The sequence below is a fragment of the Adelges cooleyi genome, unplaced genomic scaffold, assembly GCF_023614345.1.
Source record: "Adelges cooleyi isolate 19-005CV unplaced genomic scaffold, UGA_ACOO_1.1 ACOO_flye_CR_arks_rails_tigmint_CR_PRNA_23, whole genome shotgun sequence".
Classification (NCBI taxonomy): domain Eukaryota; kingdom Metazoa; phylum Arthropoda; class Insecta; order Hemiptera; family Adelgidae; genus Adelges; species Adelges cooleyi.
Genome location: NW_026095893.1, coordinates 16,033,431 through 16,053,232, shown reverse-complemented (window position 1 = coordinate 16,053,232; position 19,802 = coordinate 16,033,431). Strand labels below are relative to the sequence as shown.

The 19,802-nt window shown below is 32.7% G+C and overlaps 1 protein-coding gene across 2 annotated transcripts in view; it reads right to left on the bottom strand.

The window, feature by feature from the left end:
• The window catches only part of LOC126835261 (protein rhomboid), a 102,626-nt gene that overhangs the window by 13,663 nt on the left and 69,161 nt on the right, over positions 1 to 19,802 (bottom strand). The window contains exon 1 of one of the 2 annotated variants that reach the window (XM_050567733.1): positions 4,075 to 4,365. The exons of the other annotated variant lie outside the window; for it this stretch is intronic. The gene's annotated coding sequence lies outside the window, so the exon portion shown is untranslated. Of the gene's footprint in view, positions 1 to 4,074; positions 4,366 to 19,802 lie in introns of those variants that run through there. 2 annotated transcript variants of the gene reach the window in all.

Sequence of the window (19,802 nt, the reverse complement as noted above, 5' to 3'; positions counted from 1 at the left end):
GTTTAAATTTCACAAATATTTTTACATCTGAACCTTTCGCATATTCTCATAGTTATAAAAGTACCTATCCTTTACGACATTATTTGCACACGAGTCCATCGAAAAAACTTAAATTTCACTCATCAACGTCTACTTGCTAATTGATGTTTTCGGACAGTATAATTATTTATATTTAACCTTTACAGAAGATCCGGCAAAATGTCTATTGTACGATAGTAATACATATATTTAACTTATGGAAATAATTATTCTATGTAAATCGTGCGCAAAGAATAAAGCTAACCATGAAACAAAAAAAAAACCTCAAAATACGAACGAATGAATAATATAATACTGTATAAGTTAATAAAATTGTGATATCAAAAAAAATATATTAATGGTAAAAAAAAGTATAATATTTCCATTGTAATAGGAATTCGGTTAAAGTTTTCAAATCCGAGTGATATATAAATAATATTATAATATATACCTATTAATATTATAAAATTATATTCAAAGAGAGACGTGTACAGCGACGGTTCTCTTAACGTCATTCAAAAAGGTTAATAAACGGTGCAAAGTTTTGCAGAGTGAAACGTTTGGCTCGAGTGAATTAAAACAATATCGTTATTGTACCGTACGAATAATATAATGATAATACTTTTTATGGGCGTTGCAAAAAAATTTTTAAAAAAAATGTATAATAAGTCTTTTCCGATTTACTTTAGTCATACTTACTGCACCGTGTCTCTGGGCCGCAAAGTATGTGTTCTATATCCGATCAGCTTTAGAATTCTCCAAAGGGTACAGGTTACTAGGGCCACCCTGTATAGCGTGTGAGCCAAGCTAATTGCGCTTGTAATATAATAAAAATAGAGTATACTATGTTTATACTTATTAATACTGTTACGACGGACGCGTGTTACATTAATTGAATGTTTTTTTTTTTTGAAAAGGCCTAAAAAAAATTACACTTTTCGATGATCAAACCGTCTCGCACGATGGACCACCGACCAAGCCAAATAGTAGGTGTACATATAGGTGGGCTGCAGAAGCTCTTTTTCGAAAAACCACACACACACACACACACACACACTCTCCTTATATTATACAAGTAATCGATCACCTCTTGCTCGAACCGACCCCTTTATCGGTTGCTCGCGCGATAATCGTTTATTGGACGTCTTCATTCAACGTTCACATAATAATATTATAGGTATCTTATTATATTATACAATTACTACTACTGCAGCGTATATACTATATAGCCGAGTTGTTGTACACGTTCTATCCGAATCGATTAACGTTTTTTTTTTTTTTTGAGGATTTTAATTTTCTCCTAATGGATACTCACCGCGCTGTTATTATATATTATAATAATACACGGACAACATATTATACGCCGTTTTGGTGGTATATTAATAATAAAAATGTTTTAAAAAAATACAATATTATTATAGGCAATATAATATTATGCTTACCCCATCGGGATAATAAAAACACTCGTATATAGATAAAATAGAATAAAACAAAAAACCAGCAGAACCGTGTAATCCATCACTATATAGGTGCTTTGTAATATTATAAAGAAGGGATATAACTGGCACATGATATTATTATAGTTGCTATAGGCCGAAGTGATTTAAATTTTTTCTTCAATAACTCGCCTAAACTTTTCTCTAGCTGTGTATGAAAAAAAAAAAATATCGGTTAGCTCGCACTTATTGATTTATGTGCGTTGGTCGCGTGTCGACGTACAGTATTTACCGAATATAACATATAATATAGGTACGGTTTTTTCATTTTCGTTTTTCTCGTTTTGTACATAGCTTTTGACTGAAATCTCTCTTCGTACACTGTACACGCGGAAAGGAGAAAATGTGGAATTTATATACTATAAACATACACATAAATTATAACGTGTACACAGCTTACCCACATGCCAGACCTATATAAATAAATATATTATAATATATTGTACACATATTATTATTGTGTTTGAACGAGAAAAACGTCGTCTACTTACAAAACAATAATGGGTTTCACATGCGCGACCACCGACGACCTCGTGGCTTTTTTAATTTTCCATCAAAGTCATATAATTATTGTTAAACAATTAGCCGTTATCGATTAAAACGCAGCAGCATGGCAAAGTGTACAAAACATAAACAAGAAATTAAAAAAAATAATAAAAACTATGATCTACACCTTCAGTCCCAGAGGAAACGAATAATCCATAATAGGTATTTATTTCACATAGTTTATGATTTGCACACACACACACATATTATTATTATAATAAACAGCGTCGCCCATTATTCGGTCGATGAGGGGCGAACGGGTCGAATAAACAAAAGAAAAACAAGGAACGATTAGGGGCTGCTTTTTTTTTTGACAATTCCATTGTCGTTGGTGCAAATAAAAAGACTCAGTCGACAAGTCAGCCCTTTATAACACGGTTTACTTCATAACGGTGCTCTAACCCTTTGATTGGATTTCATTGTTGAATTGCCGCGCACCGTATATAGTGTACACCTATTTTGTCAACGTTTATTTTCACGGTCGACCAACCGACCATTATTATTACATAATAATATATTTAGTATTGTTTTATTAAGTTTCGCCGGGTTGTGCACGACTCACAATAGGTGGTGGTAGCGTTTGTACACCGACTCGGGTGACACTAATTTTACCCCGTCGATTGTCAATTGAAGTTGTATGCATAATAAATAATAGGTATATTATTTTCGTCAACGGAAACGTATCGCAGAAACGAATTAGCGCTTGAAATAAAATAATATCGTATTTTTGGTAACCAAAGTAACAGAAATAACAACGCAATCTGGATAACAGTACAAACCGACTTTCAGATTAATAACACAATTTAAGGATTTTTTTTTTCACCGGATCCAAATGTTACATAATATTGTAAGCAATAAAAACAAGAGTTTTTACTTTTCTGTTTAAAAGCTGCATTTAGTTCTCATAGACCAGTTCTGAATTCAGCAAAGGAAATAGAACAAAAAAAAACAATTTTCAATAAAATATCAAAAAAAAAACATAAAAGACTACTACTAAATGCTGGAAACTTTGGAAACTGTTTGAAAAATGACAGAATCACTACTGTTTTTTTTTTTCGCACACATACATGTATAATGAATTAAGTAGCCCGACGTCGGTTTAAGGCGATTTTTCATGTATATTATGTAAAATCACTATTTCAGCCTCGGTCGATGTAGCTTAAAGTTTATAGTCGATGGTACCGGTATTCGATAGCCGTGTCGGCCGGTGCACACCGGTGTAAGGCGAATAACGGTGTATAATATGATACGGGAGAAATAAAAATAACCCTAAAGTTGTTAAGCGACACAGCTTTTATAAATAGCGTGGCTTATCATCGAGCAGTGTGTGATTGTGCGGTTTGTTGACATCGGTTCTCTCACGAGCCACACACAATATGAACGTTTGACCCGCCGGCATAATAATAATAATATAATATATAATATAATGCACGTATAGGTTAGACACGACCGTCTATGTGCAATACGTGGTTTGTTTCGAATGAATAGCCGTCGCCAATAGGCGTATGTCGAACGTCTTGAAAACCGTCGTTATAATAATTATTATTGACTTATTAACTTATTGACAGCGGGAATTTGATAAAAATAGCTGTTTTTTTTTTTTTATTAAATCCTCAGTATGAATGCCGGCTAATTTGCCGCCGCGGGTCAAGTCGGTTGGTGTTACAATTATTACTATTATCGCGTTTTTATAGTATTCACGAGTCGATTTTGTCGTTTGGGTTTGAAAAAACTCGATTATCGCATATAAACGAATAATAATTATTCAACGCGAAATTATGTTCTGTACGAATCGATTTTGCGGTCATTAAACAAAATCGTATCCAACTCGGGACGGTTACAATTATTATTTTAAACGAGATAACCGTTGCTGTGCTTTTTGTGAACCAATTTGCACAGCGGCTGTTGTTGTATTTTTCAAATTTTTTTTAAAAAAAATTACCAGACTGTTTCTTGAGGTATTATAGAAATAAAAATTCGATTAAATCTAATCCGGTAGTTATGTAAAACTTACCCTTTACTGTGAAATCGTACATGGTGTGGCAAATTTCGAGTACCGTAAACGTAAAAACTGAATTAAACGGGTTTTTCGAATAATTCATTTGGAAATGTATAAAAAAAATAGTTAAAAAAAAACCAAAAATCTGTTGAATTAATTGTTAAAAAAAAAAAAACTATTCGATAGCGGACTTAACACACACACACAAAACACACTGACACTGACACTGACACTTGTGAACGGAGATTATTGTTGTTATCTCTTGTGTACCGTGGACGGGGACGCGCTGTTGCCGGTGGACGATCGCCGGATAGACTGAAGGGGCCGACGCAGTTCGAAAAATCGGTCCGCCTTTTCACCAACCCCAAACCGCCTGTCCGCGTGTTCCCCTCCCTACCGTGTGCTGTTCCGCTTCCGACCTCCCCCCTCCCCTCACACAGCCCCGTCAGCCGCCGGTGGTCTTATACACCGCCAAAAACGGTAACTCACAGCCGCGATTACAGCGAGACTACCGGCCAAACGCCGAAACCGGCTGAAGCTATATGGAGGGCGCATAATTTGAATATTATATTAATATTACAGCTGATAATGTAGTATGTAACCACCGTGTCAAGCGGTCAACACCGACTGTTATGCAAGACGAGGACTGCGTTGACGAAGCTGATAATTGTGCGGGCGGTAGAAAATTTGAAATATACAGCTGACTTAACGAATAAAATATATGCACTTGAAAACTAAGTAGCTGTGTGTATACCATGTATTATTATTTGATCAACTATAGACCTAGTTTTAATTTTTGTCTACAATAAAATTATTAGTTTAATTATAAATTTGCGGGCTTCATAATATGTGTTTTTTTTTAATTCATCCTTTTTTTAAATGAATTTCCAATGTTTTCAATTTTGTTGAGCCCTTTTTATAAAACGTTATAACAAATTACTCATTTAAAAAATTAGAGTGGTCATAATTCCTTTTGTTTATTACAATTAGTTATTTGTTTTATGGTATGTAAAAATGTTTTAATTGTGTATACACCATTATATTATATTACGATTTTCTTTAAAACATTTTTAAAGATTATAATATTGTTGACCATTAGAAGTGACCAACTAATCTGACGGTGGACAATCAATTGTGTCAATTTTTTTATAAATGTTAAGTATCTAAAAAATATATTAAATAAGTATTGTAAGTTGAAAATGATGTAGCTATAATTAACATTTTAAATATACCAGGGGGTGCACAAAGGCTCTCGTGAGTGGGTTTACGATAAATGTGCAGTTGGATAAAATCCTCACAATAAAACCGGATGACCGGTTCGATTGCAATCGAATATGTAATTTTACCATATTTTGTAAAGTCAATTTAGATCACAGTATTATAATATTTATAATATCCATAAAGAAATCGACATAGGAACAGAAAGACAAAAACTAATAGCCGAATTATGTAAATCTGAACAAGGTTACTGTCTTTAAAACGATAAAACAAGTCGACGTAACATATAGTTAACCCTACACTGTATTCTAGTTCTAGTACATTTAAACGAATTATTGCCAAAAATAAAAATAAATCATACAGTGTAGAAACAAAAAAATATTGTACAACTTAGGGTCACCCATACACTATGTACTAATATAATTGCGCATAGAATATTTGTATATATTATTATTATTATTCCTATTTATGGTCCAGTAAAAAGTTAATTGTAAAAAAATGAACTTAAGTTTACAGTTAAAAGTTTTTTTCAAAAAATTATTTTTATAAAATGACTAAAATGTTAATTAAATTTGTTTAAATATTTTCAACAACAACAGCTTTGTTTGTGAGAAACAAAACTTGATAATAATGATTATATTATAGTAGAATACGTGGTCGAGATAGACAAATGACAGTGGTTAAAGATAGGACAAAAATGTAATTTTCAAAGATTTTAAGATATTATAATAAGTAATCAAATTACACAACAATTTTTCCATTACGAAGAGCGGGCAAGCTAGCTCACAATGCACTTTTTTGTAATTTAATTGACAATAAAATATTAGTTTTTGTTTTATTTTTATTTTATTAACACATAATACGACATTTCGATATTATTTACACTACAACGGTTTAAAAAACCGATAAAAAAATAGGAAATTTTTCAACTATAGTCTACAAGCCATTGTGACGCGAAAACCATGCCAAAATCATTATTCGTCGGTATTTTTCGTTATATAATAATTGTAATTATACTGTTTACGGGCTTATACGATTGCCATTAAAATAATAACGTTTCGAAGAAAGTCCAATTGGCAATTAAGATGATCGCGAAAACAAATTGAACTCTGTACGGGTCGAAATACTATCTGCGGTCAGCAATTATCGAAAAACCACGATAGAGGACTTCGCACACTATTTGTATTACCTACAGTGCACCGCACCGCATAATATTGACAGCCCATACACGGCTATCTATCACTCTATGCCATGCCAATACACAATATTTAATTGGCAAATTGCATTTATTAAATTGTTATGTACACACACATAGTTGGCGAATTGCATTAATTAAGATAGTATTCATATTTTAACTATTATCGTTTGATAAGAATCACGAGCGACGGAAACCATAACAATATCATAAAGAGAAAAAAAAAGCAATTAAAAATAAGTGCTACATAGCTGTTACTAATATGTTATTACCGAATATCGTTAACGTCGTTGCCCACAGACTATTACAATTATTAGATAATAATACACGGACTGCGTGTGTAGTAAGAAAAAAACCGCATTTAAATTTAAATTCCTTTTAATTTGTCAAATTCATGTGGTTTTTGTATTTTGTATTGGCCTGGAAAACGTGGCGACTATACCGACTTAGTGCTTGAGCTTAATAATTATGGACTTTGCGACGGAATTCAATCAGTTTTCCAATCCGACGTATATTATCTGGTTAATACCCGCTAAAATTATTTTAAACTCTTGCTGAAGTTTCTTAATAGGTTCTCTTGGATGTTATTTTCTCGAGCCTCGAGGAAAACTTTAAAAACCAATTTAAACAATCTACCCGATAATTTTCGAACTCGTTTAGGCTTCCCGCCGCCGCCGCCGCAAAGTGCGACGCGTTATCTAAAATATTAAAAACAGCAGTAAAATATACGACGTTCGAATAACAATAAAAAAAAATTAAGACTTTCCGAGATTAATAAATTCGATAAAATTCAATTATATATTTTGCCGCTGTTCAACATTGATACCGCATTGTTGGTGTAATTTGCTGGGCCTTAGGGATCCACTTTGGCGACGCCTATACAGTATAAATATTATATTATTCTTCAAGTTTATTATACAAGAAGAAAATAAATAAAGTACCTCGGTTAAACAATATTAATACTCCGAAAATGATTAATGCAAGAACCGCGTTAACAAACACAGAAGCGAGGACAAAATTAATTATTCCGTCATTTTAATACTGTCCGTGGCCTTATTTTTTAACAGTATTTGTTTTCCGTCTTTATCGAGCCGAGTACTTTTGCATTTTGTATAGTTGCATTGCTTCGTCAGAGAAAATTAACATAAGCATAGCGTCTCGAAGACTTAAAAAAAAAGTTAGTAAGATTTATTGTAAACATTCATTAATGGATCCAAGTCGAAATGATTGTTTTCAACAAAAATTGTGCATACCTTTTCAATGCATCACAGCGATTGTCGTCAAAGAAATAGATACAATATAATATATATACATGCACAAAAAAAAATGATGGACATATTATTATTAGTTCTGTAACGTTTTAGTGAATAATAATTGTTTTACTGTGGTCTGTGAGAGGCGAAGAGCAATGTTGGCTTTTTATCATTTTGTTTAGTGTTAACAGATAATAATAAAGATAAATGGTGCTCTCGAATAAAATAGGTAACCGCGTCAAAATTTACTTTTCAACTAGAAGAGCATTAAAGTAAAAGATTCAAAAAATAAAAATGTTTAAAGGTATAAAACTGCCTTCCCCCCACCCCTGTATAGTGTTAACAATTATGTTTAACGAAACTAAGCAATAATACTGTAGAATCTTAATAATAATAAAGAGGAAAATGTTAAAATTTGGAGAGTTGTGAGAATAGGCGAGGGATTGATGAAATGTTAATTTTTGTAAGTATATTATTCTTAATTAATATTTAGTATATTATCATTAGTAATTTTTATTTTTTTTAACGTTACACGTGTATGATTTGCCCTCCAAACGTATTAGACCGCATCAGATTTGGCCATAATTATCGAATAACTTTTTTACCTACATGAAGCCATAAATAACAAAATGGATTTTTTACTATCATATTTAATTAGGTAGTACAATTCATAATCTGTTATGCATATTTATTAATTTTTGGACTGTATAATTTTTAATTTAATTAACTCTTTTTTTTTTTTTTTTTATTTATCAATGACTATGCAAGCCTTGTGTTAATATAAAACTAGGTCGTGTTAAATTAATAAATTTGTATGGCTGTATTTTAATTTTTACTTTGTATTAATACAGATAATATATGAATATTAAATTAAAAAATCTAGAATTTTTCAAATAACATTTTATGTTGAAAACTTTAATTTTATTATATAGGCACAAATTTAAAATGTAATTTTTAATTTTTGATATGTATTACATATGTATCTTTGTATAGCATTTTTTTTTAAAGGTCCTTATGCAAACATTTTTTGTAAATTTTGAACATTAAATTCAGAACTATTGTATAATAACTCTAATAATTTACTTGTACGTTAAAGTTTTAAAATAAGTGTTAAAATTCAACTTTTAACTGAAAACTTGTATAACCTGAAGAATTCAGCTTTTATAATTATTTTATTGTATATTGGTCGATAATACTATAATGTGTATTAATCATTAAATTAAATCTCGTTTCAATTTTAAACCATGTCCCGGATGACGTACACCAGTCATCCATCGTACATACCAATATAATATATAGTATATAGTTGGAGAACAATGACTGCTCCAGGAAATTCCATTAACACCTAATCGACTGTTGGCGGAATATTATTTCTATCGTCCGAGTAAACCCAAGTCTAGTAGTTGTATAAGACGTGTGCGTCAACGTGTGCACAAATAGTAATATTATGTATGTTGTATGACGTGTCCGGCCGTACCATTATTGAGGTCATTATAAATCGTTTTTACGGTCGGGATTGCTATTCTAACTGGTCATATTATTTTGTTTGACGCCGATAAGTTTGCACAGGAAACGCAAACGGATCCAAGCACACGCTGAGTAACCCATATATAAGATGTGTGAGAGGCAACTAAGGAAATGCATTCGGACAATAATACTATATAGCGACACCTAATTGAAAATAACCTCGTGAATCACCGAGTCTGACATTTCGGCGTGTCGCGCAATTCCCCAATGAATCACTGGCCAGCATCAGAGTTGCCTCCTCGCTCTCTCTCCACCAGCTCTGTTCACACACGTACACAGAGAATTCATTCATAAAATAGTTTTCTTTAGAAAAAGCTGGTCTGTCATTGGCAAGCTTTCCGGTTTACACTAAAGTCTCGTCAATTATTAATTAACAACACACTGTACAGTGTATTTCATTGAGATAAGGCTAAGGGTCTGGCTACAACAGTGTGATTTTATATTGTATAAACCACTTGATGTTACAGCTACGGCTCTTGTCAGAACCGAGCTTATAGGTTGTGTAAACACAGACCCAATACAAATGTGCGTTTAACCACCGTAATTAAGTAGGTACAATATATTATGAACTAACCGCTAAATCCTAATTGAAAATGAATAGACAGCAGCGGAGCCAGGATCCTCAATGTAAATAAAATAGCAAAATATACTGTCGGAAATATTGCAATTTGAAATATTTGTACTTATCGATTCTGATTTTTTTCTTGCGTCATAGGTTTTCGAGGGTTATGTAAATGGTTGCAAAAAGTCAAACATACCCTGTTTAAATAAAACGCCAAGTATTGAACTTTTTTCAACATATTATGTCAGCTCTGGTAGATTGTAATATATTATTATGTGTGTGCACCGACTTAATGCTCCTTTTTTTTTTATATTCAAAAAATAGTTAATATCTGTACCTATAAGTGTGCACATAAGCTTTCATGCTTTTTAATTAACTACCAGATATTTACCTTTTATAGTATTTTTCAGAGTTCTATACCAACTTTTGAAACTCGAATGGTAACGTATGTTTTATGTAATTCATATTTATTAAACAAATTTGGAATTTAGTCTATAATTGTAAAATAGCATAAAATAAAAGTGTTTCAAAAAAAAAAGTAAACTTATAAAATTGCAATTGTTGTAAGAGAAAATAAGCATAGAATTGATCACCCTGTATGTGACCTAAATACGTTTCGTCTATTACCTATATTATATGCGTTAACGCGAAATGTGTGAAATCCAGTCAAAAACCTTAACGCGTTTAAAAGAATATGTTGAGTGATTTACTCTTATTGTTTATACATTGTTCGATATAATATGCATATTATAAACATTTAGAAAATTGTGTACTATATGATATTCTAATGAAGTCATGTCCGTTTACACGGACAAGGCGCCGACGCACATAGTTTCCTACTTATGAGGTGGACATTCCGTAACCCGTTGAGCTATCATTATATCCTTAATGGTCTATTAATAAACGTAATAAAATCAAATGGCCATGTCGGTCGAAGGGGTTATAAGGCACGCAGAGTATATAAGATTTCAAACCGGTCGGCAACGGATTTTCGAACACAACAACCGATATAAACCTTTTAGTAGAAAAATGTACGTGTAAAAATATGTAAATTACATTAAATCGAACACACTTCGAAAACTATAAATCTTTTTTACTCGACGAGGCCGAGTCGGGAACGTTTAATTTAAGAATAAGCCCTTATTTTTTGTTTTAAGATTAAAAAATAAACCAGGCATAGTTGGGTCGTGTCATAGCGTGCGGTCGAAGCATATTATAGAGTGGTATTTGGTAAAGGTCACTAGATTTTAGGAATTATTGTAATTGAAAGTGATAAAATTACAAAATCGCATGTAAATAGTATTTGTAATAAAACGAATACTTAACTCCAATATAAAGATTCAAGTCTGTATACTTAAAAAATGTGTTTTTAAATGAACCCACTTTTGTACCGTGATTATGTTAAACATAGATAGATTGATAAATTAGCATTACCTATTAGTAGCTCTATTGGCTATTATAGGTAACCTATAGGCCAGTTATATAAAATAATTTGTTTTTTTTTTTAATTTATCATGAAATTTTGATTACCGTGGCGGTCGGTACTGCAGCAATTTATTATCAACGCTATAGGGTGTTATTTGTATGCCAAATTTTTCATCGTGAAAGAGTGCGCCGCCAGATAATAATACATTATATTATCTATGTGTGTGCCCCCAAGTTGGTAAATCAATGAAGCACGCGAACACGCAACCGAGCAATTTGGGTTGAGTAGTTGAAACGTCGGGCACGCGTGTACTTACTCTAATAGTAGATACCTAATAATAATACTTTTGGTTTATTTCATATTTTGTTGGTCTCAAATCGCCAATTGTTAATTGTTCAGGTTTTCGCGCGAGCAAGAGCGTTCATTTTTATAACGATTTCGTTTGTCCGCATGAGATGTTAAATCTTATAGGTTTTATAATAATATGCAACAGCCAACAGAAGATCCAGTTAAAATACAACAACTATCAATTTTTCACATATTATTAGTTTGATTAAAATTAAAATAAAAGAAACAGTACTTGAAACTTAATTGATAAATTGAAAACTTTTATAGAAAAGTAAATAACAATGAAAATGTTTATCTACTTAATATTACGAATACCTACTACATTTCTATTGTGATATTTTTCGCAGGAAATATAACACAGGTTTTATATATTTGATTGATTTTTTTTATATGATTTATTAAATAAGTATTGCCATGTGTACTCTTCATTTATTTATTTTTACAGAAAAAAGTATTTGAAAGAATAATAAACAAGTGTGTTTTCACTTGAGTTTTTGAGCCCTACAAAACAACTCAGACCTAAATTTAACTTTATTTTAGCGATTTTGTATAGACCGTTATTTTTAGACCCTCTTCTCCCAAAATGTAAGTTTATTATAGAAGAGAATAACTTACATGTCAATCTACCCAACTAACAGAGTTTGGCAAAATTCAATTAAATAGCAAATTCAATTAAGACATATAACAACTAAAACCAATTTAGTAAAATAAAAACCGGTATACTGAAAGATAGCATTTTATTGGATTCATTTATGTATAAAATGATCCGTTTACATTTTTAATCGAACAAACTAATAAAATCGGACATTATTAGGCAAACATTTTTATTGGAATAAATTGCAAACCACTTTATCCGGAACAAATATTATTCGAACAAGAAATAATTATTAAGAATAAGTAAAATAATTTTACCTAACTTTACGACACCGGAAGCGTTTAAGACCTGTTAACGACTTTTATGCTCAATACATAATATAATAATCGTATTGTTATCGTCGTCGGCTATTGTTTCATTGTACTCACACTTGTGGAAGGGAAGGAGGGAAGGGGGTGCAGGGCGTACACCGTTTTAATTTAGTCGAGATCCTTAAATTAATGACGTGTACAGATCTTAGGCAGTGTATAATTTTGTACGTCTTACAACGTACAGGTACATCCTACGCGCTCAAAAGGGGGCGATTATTGTATGAAATAAAAAAACAACAACAATCATGATTATACGACGCCGTCGCAGTTATTATGTCAATATTTATAAAATGATACTGGCTTAATTACCGAGGCAAAACGCATACTGGTCTGTTATTATTGTTTTTTTTTTTTTTTTTTATGTGTATCCGTGAGAAAATAATGAAAGAACTCAACTAAACAAACTATGTACACATAATAGTATAGCTAATGCTCAGGTATCGTACCTATAATATTCAACTACAGGCATATATTATAATATTAGAGTGGAATTAACAAAACAATATATTCTCGCCGTTCGTTTGTTGATATTATTAATAAATTATAATACAAATTTTAGAAACGGGACAGCGCACAAGCAGGCGAATTAGGTATAATATTATTAACAATATAATAATATAACGGTCGTTTTTTATTTACCGGAACGGCTGTGAAACAGAACGCATAATGATAATATTATATTATATAGGTAATTTATACCGTTTTTTTAATAATCCATTTGGGGACTTGTTAGAGCTAAATATTGAGTTCATATAAACATAACGATAATCAACGATTTGGTTTTGGACACGTTGAAAAAGTAGTCACGTTTGAAAGTTTTGTTTGCACTTTATATCAGATGAGAAGTCATCGATTGTACTTATATTTTTTTTATGTACGAACCATTAGGGGTTGTTAGGAGCAAAGTTAGCGAGCGGGCAATAGGTGTGTAATAAACAAAAAAATAACTGTAACAAATGTCGTTCCGAAATACATATTATGTTTTATATATATATATTATTTAAGTATGTAGGTATATATAATATATATGTGTGTGTGTTTGAATCATAAACATCGGCCATCGTAAAAGTTTTGTCCACCGAGAAATCCCAAAGAGGAGTTCGGAAAAGGTTTTGTTTTTATTCGCATCCATAAAATATCAGAGCGCGTGCCGGATGCATTTTACTGAAATTATACTCAACCTGAAAAACACCCTCATCTGCGTGTATTAGAAATCAAACCCTTAACCGCTTACTGTTATTGCACGGTATTCAAGTTTTATTATACAAGCATCTACAAACACATATTACACATACATAATATATAAAGGCGTCTTATGCAAGTGCGCCTAAAATTTAGAAGTAAAAAAAAAAAGCCGCAGTGCTCACAAACCGATTTCGAATACTGTGTTGGCTTAATATTGAACATTGTAATCGGTTGGCTAAACTTTTTCTTTGGACCGAACACCTGCGTTAATATTGAATGCACGTGGCCACATTCCACTTTGTTATTTTTTCTCTTTTACATGATACGCCATGAGGTATATATAGTAATTATTATTCAGGTATTAATTACTATATATACCACGCCGAGTGTGTATATCCGTAAAGACATTTCGAATTGGTTTTAAAACGAACGTAATGTAAACGGCAGTACTTATATGTTTATAATAATATATATTTTATTACTATTAAAGACTGCTTACTAATAGTATTATAACACTTGCAGCAATAACCGATAGTCGAACAATATGTTGAAAACAACAGCCTTTACAGTATTTGAGGAAATATTAACCTTAAAATAACACAACTCTTTTTCTAGTTTCCCCAAGTCGAGCACTGTGAATAGCTGCTGGCACCGAGATAAGATTGACGGCATAATAAGACATCATTCACAATTTGATTTCGGTTTGCCATTAACCATTGAGAAATCGACCTTGTCCTAATGTAAAAGAAAACATGTACTCAGGTGGTACTCGACGTTATTGTTTCAACGGGCACTGTCGCTTTCTTTGCATCCAGTTCCTTATCAGGCTTATCCGAAGAATTATACAAACATAACATACAAGTACTTGCCGAACGATTAAGTCTCGCTCTATATATTATACACAAGTGTGTGTGTGTGTGTGTATAATAAAGCACAGGTTGAATAATAAACGACAGATAACTCGGTGTCGAAAAATCAACATTTCCACTAAGAGTCAATTACAGGCGCCCGTCAAGTGCGCCGGGTGTAATATTATTTATGGGTCCGTTTATTTTATTTTTTTTTGTCTTCTTAAAGCAAAGCGCATATTTTTGTTAAAAACGTTTGTTTGTTTTTCTTCCACGCGTTGACAGATTTGTTATTATTATGATATGTGACGAAAACTGAACAAAACGGTTCTACTGTATGGCGTTTATATGGAAGTCCTACATTTTACGAGGAGTATAATATTGCATGCATATATTATAGTTGTCGTATACTAATAATAATAATTGGATTATAGCAACTAGCAATTTTGCACGATAACGGATAATGATATAAAAATTCAATTATAATACCCACTTTTTTTTCAACCACAATTATTTAATAAATTGACAACCTCCCCGACAGTAGAGTCTGTTTTGCAAAATTGGTATCTAAAAATGTCAGTCATGATGACATTATAATAATGTAATAGGTACCGTCTAGCGATGTCGTCGTTTACATAATATACATACTTAACTCGATTTGGACATTATTTAATAACCGGCCGAACGTATTTAGCGCGATCAGACGCGACTAGAATGGTATATTATGTAGATAAAAAGTAGTATTAGGTACATAAGGCGTGGAAACGAATATAAAACTGAGTGGGAGACAATTTTAAATTTCTGGCGGCGTCCTCTGTATAACAGGACAGATATGATTAATTAAGTTTTGTCATTGTCTGGGAAAATAATTGCATTTTTGTAGATTTTGTATTGGATACACTTAAGTTTATGTTATTTTACAATATTTATTATTTATCATTTAATACTTTTGTTTTTTTTTAACTCCATAAATGTATAAAACTTTAATGGTAACGTATATATTTGATTAACTTTTTAAATTCAGAAAAGTTTTTTGAAAATGTTGACTGGTCAATAATCAGTTTTAGATAAATACTATTAATGTTATTAAAGTTTAAAATTTAGGATGGAAGGGTGGATTGTAATTTTTTCTTCTGTGCACATTTCTCTATTTGACAGTAATTATCTAAAACTGGTTATCGACCCGTCAATTTGTTCAGAAAATTATTCTTATTCTAATAAGTTTAACTACATGCACACATTACCGTTTAAGCATCAAAAGTTTATAGTTCACAGAGAAAATACTAGAAAAGGTAAATATTTGGTAATTTTATAATAATATATTATCTTATATTATTATCTTTCAGTCGTTGATTTTCTTAATTGTTTTGTGCGTTTAAGACGCTCAGTTTCTCAGAAATGCGCATCTCCTTTATTTTTTTTTCATTTTGGCCCTAGAATATTCGTAACTTGAAACAATAATATGCAACGTCCCAATATGGATTACTGTCGATTTATAAATATATCATAATATATATTTTATGTAAAAAATGTTTTCGCTTCGTGTCAAGATTTATAGAAAAATCAGCTTATACTTTACTCTCGTTAAATGAATTGCTGTGGTGGCGCCCTCATAAGGACTTGTGGTTATGTCTGATGTTCTATTTTAAACGGACGGGACGGCGGTTTATGTAACAGTTTGTAGAACATTTTTGCTTTTTAACTTTTTAGCAACAGTATATTATGCGGCGGTAATCGTTTTGTTCGAGTTGTTGCGTACACAAAATGTGTACAAGGAGTTTCTTCAAATGTCGTTTTGATTTTTGTGATGTGTTTCGTCGTCTAACCGTGTAAAACCCATTTTCACCGTCGGCTCGTGTGCGTTCGATGAGTAGTACACACTATATAACATTATGTAGATCAAGTATCGCGAGACTGTTAATTTTACAGTCAAAACATAATAAAACGTCTGTCGGACTTCGCCGCCGCCGCCGTCGGGTCGAATACTTTAGCAAACTAGTTTTTTTTTTTGCACCGCACACGCTAATAATACACATAATTTACATTTTTCGTCGGCCGACGTTACATGTAATTATTTTTTTCGCATGTTTCAATTATAATTGTGTTTCCAGTCTTTATTACAAAAAAAAATAATAACAATAATTATAATAATACCGACCGAACTTCTGAACGTCCGGATCAAATAAAAAAAAAAGGTAAATATAATAACACAACGATCGGACCACTGCCGTGGTAATAACCGCTTGTCTGGTTTATAATGTGTGTGTGCGGCCGGTAAATAATTATTATTGTAACCGCATCGGCGAATTCCAGTGCTTTTATATAAAAATGTATATTTTATGAAAACCTCCTACCGGAGGAGCAGGTGGTGTGAGAGAGAGACGTACATCATATTATTACAGTGGATAGGTCCAGGTGATGGTCGCGCTTATGCTAGTCGTTGCTACAGTTACAAAATAATAATATTACACCGTCTATTATCATCATCGACGTATCGTGTGTATATATATTGTGTACAGTACACAGGGTGTCTGAGATTTATAACTTTCTTGAAATTCATATCGACCGATTCAACTGCAATAGTTCGTCATGGTAATCGATATTGCGAAAAAAAATATATACTTTTCCAGTTAAAAGTGCTTAAATAAAGCCTTTGACGAAAGCAATACCGTGCGGATGATGAGTTTACAAAATACAATATGAGTATAGTCATTGGTCAGCAAAAATAATAATAATATTAAACGTCCTGTACTGCTTATAACTTTCAGAGTCCACATAAAATAGCTTTTATACATTATTATCTTGTTCTCTTATTTTTTAGATTTAAAAAAATATAATATGTACAATAACTGCCAGACAGGGTTGTGATATAATTGCATTGCCTGAGCAGAGGTGAGGCGGAGTGGCCCGTAGCTACAAAAAATATATGAAAATATCTTGTTTTTTTTTATATTTTAAATACAATTGAAAATGCGTACCTAGGTTTACTGTACTTTAATCATTTTTAATAATATTTTTACAACACCTAGTTAGGATTTGGAGAAACATAATGTATCGCACATGTGTTCCTGGGGGCTTGGAATTTAAAAACCTCGAAAAACTTGAAAACTTTAAATTAGTGCTACATATATTTTTGTTTCAACAAATCTCCCACTAAATGTAGGCATTTTGAAAAGCATTAATTTTAAGTTTTTAGGTTTTTAGTACGCCAAGCCATGTGTTTTTGAGTTATGATCGTAGTACAATTTGGTTAAACAATCTGCTAATAATAGTACTTAACTTTTGTTGACTATTTGACTTGTATCGCTTTTAGAAACACAATTATATGCGCGATATTCATGGTCGGATGTACAATTATTATAAAACAAAATGTCTTATCTTTTTTTTTTGTGTGTGTGACTTTCACCCTTGTGCCAGTACTTTCTCTGGGCACCTCTAAGGGTTTCTGTCATGCCAACCGACTTGTGTTTATAACAGTGTCTTATGATGGTTTTTTTGATATCATACGTTCGAGAGTAGATCAGCTGCGCGCTGTATCGTTTCGATTCTCATTAGGTGGTTCCATATGGGTGTACCCAGCCTGCTTCTGGCGGCGAGACACCCTGTATTTTGTATATACCGCACCGTGATGCGGCCGAAGAGCTACATAAGCGCAAAAGGGGTGGCAGAAGGTCAAAACCGGTCCATTATTATTACACGTTAATCTGTAACAGGCACGTGGGCCTCACAAACAAACAAAAATACCGGCACCTGCTGTATTATACACCGGCATCAACCCTGCACGCACACGTGTACCTAACCTAGGTATATACCTAGCACGGCTGGTTCGGCTTTGCCGTTGTTGTGGCTTTTCGTTGTGCGTGTGCAGTCGTCCTGTCCTGCTGTTATTTTTTTTGTTGATGCACCGGTTTGTCCTCTAACCTTTTTTTATTATTATTTATTCCTATCGTTACGGTTTTGATTTCACAAAAACGTCAAGACAGTAATAATTTTTGTGCTTATTACTGCGGTATTATGTTTTTTGTTTTACATTTCCACGGCGCAGTACTTGAATTGTATCACGTAATAAATAAAACACTTCATGCCATCTGGGGCGGCTATACTGTTCAATCGAATCCCCATACGTATCTACTCAACGCTAACCGTGCCTTGTATACAAAGCAAACGAGGATTTTTAGGGTTTTTTTTTTTTTTACTTAAGCTATCACAATATCGACGGCCGAATCGACCACAGCTGTTACATGGACTAACCGAAAAATATCACTATTTTAATAAAAAAACAACAACAACAACAGCTTTACTCGATAACCAATTCAACCGTACTTTACCACATTTATGTAGAATGTCCCCATCTTTGAATTGACAGGTGTACTGAAATTAAGTGTAGGATTCTCGACTTGTAACACGGATACTTACCTAAAAAAAAAAAAAAAAAATATTACATTAATTTTTTTGTTTATCAATTTTCTAAACATTATATAAAATAGCACTGGTAAAACGGCGGTAACAAAGACCGCGGTGGACCGCCGGACGTTTTAATAACTCTGGATGATTAGTGCATTTAATAATACATTAATAAGGGAATAATTACTGTGGTATTACAAACAGGCATTTGGTCTAAGAATTACCAATAAGAGGAAATAAATTGAGTAAGGTCATTAAAAAGAAAAAATCCTCTTCTCTAGCTTTGGATTTTTTTTTTTGTTTTTTTTATCAGATTTTCATTAACTCGACGGCCGCGATCGCTGTTCGACGGTTAAGTCCTATTCCTATCACATGTGCCGGGTTTTCTAATAAATAAACTTTGGCCAGCGCGCAGCTTGGGCTTTAATATACGTCTGGCCAAAACAATTAGAGATCATGCATTGAACGCGTTTCTCCAAGTACACACAATAGGGGGGGTGGGATTCGGCCGCAGTAATTAAAGTTTGCTAATACGCTCAAGTTTCTGTAACTCCGGCCAACAAATCCAACGGCTCAAAAACCTTAATGGCCCTCGTCGTCAATGATTAATTGCGGCGAACAAAAGAAAACTATCGACTCGTTTTCATTTGCATTGTTCGGGGCCCGGGCTAAGTTAAGTTTCGAGTGCATACCATTCCGGCGTGGCAATGAAGTCTATCCAAAAAAGGAGGGGGGGGCTCTTATCGAGGGTTTCATAATATAGGTGATAAACGACGGCACAGTGGGACTAGTGTAAGGACTTGTTAACTAT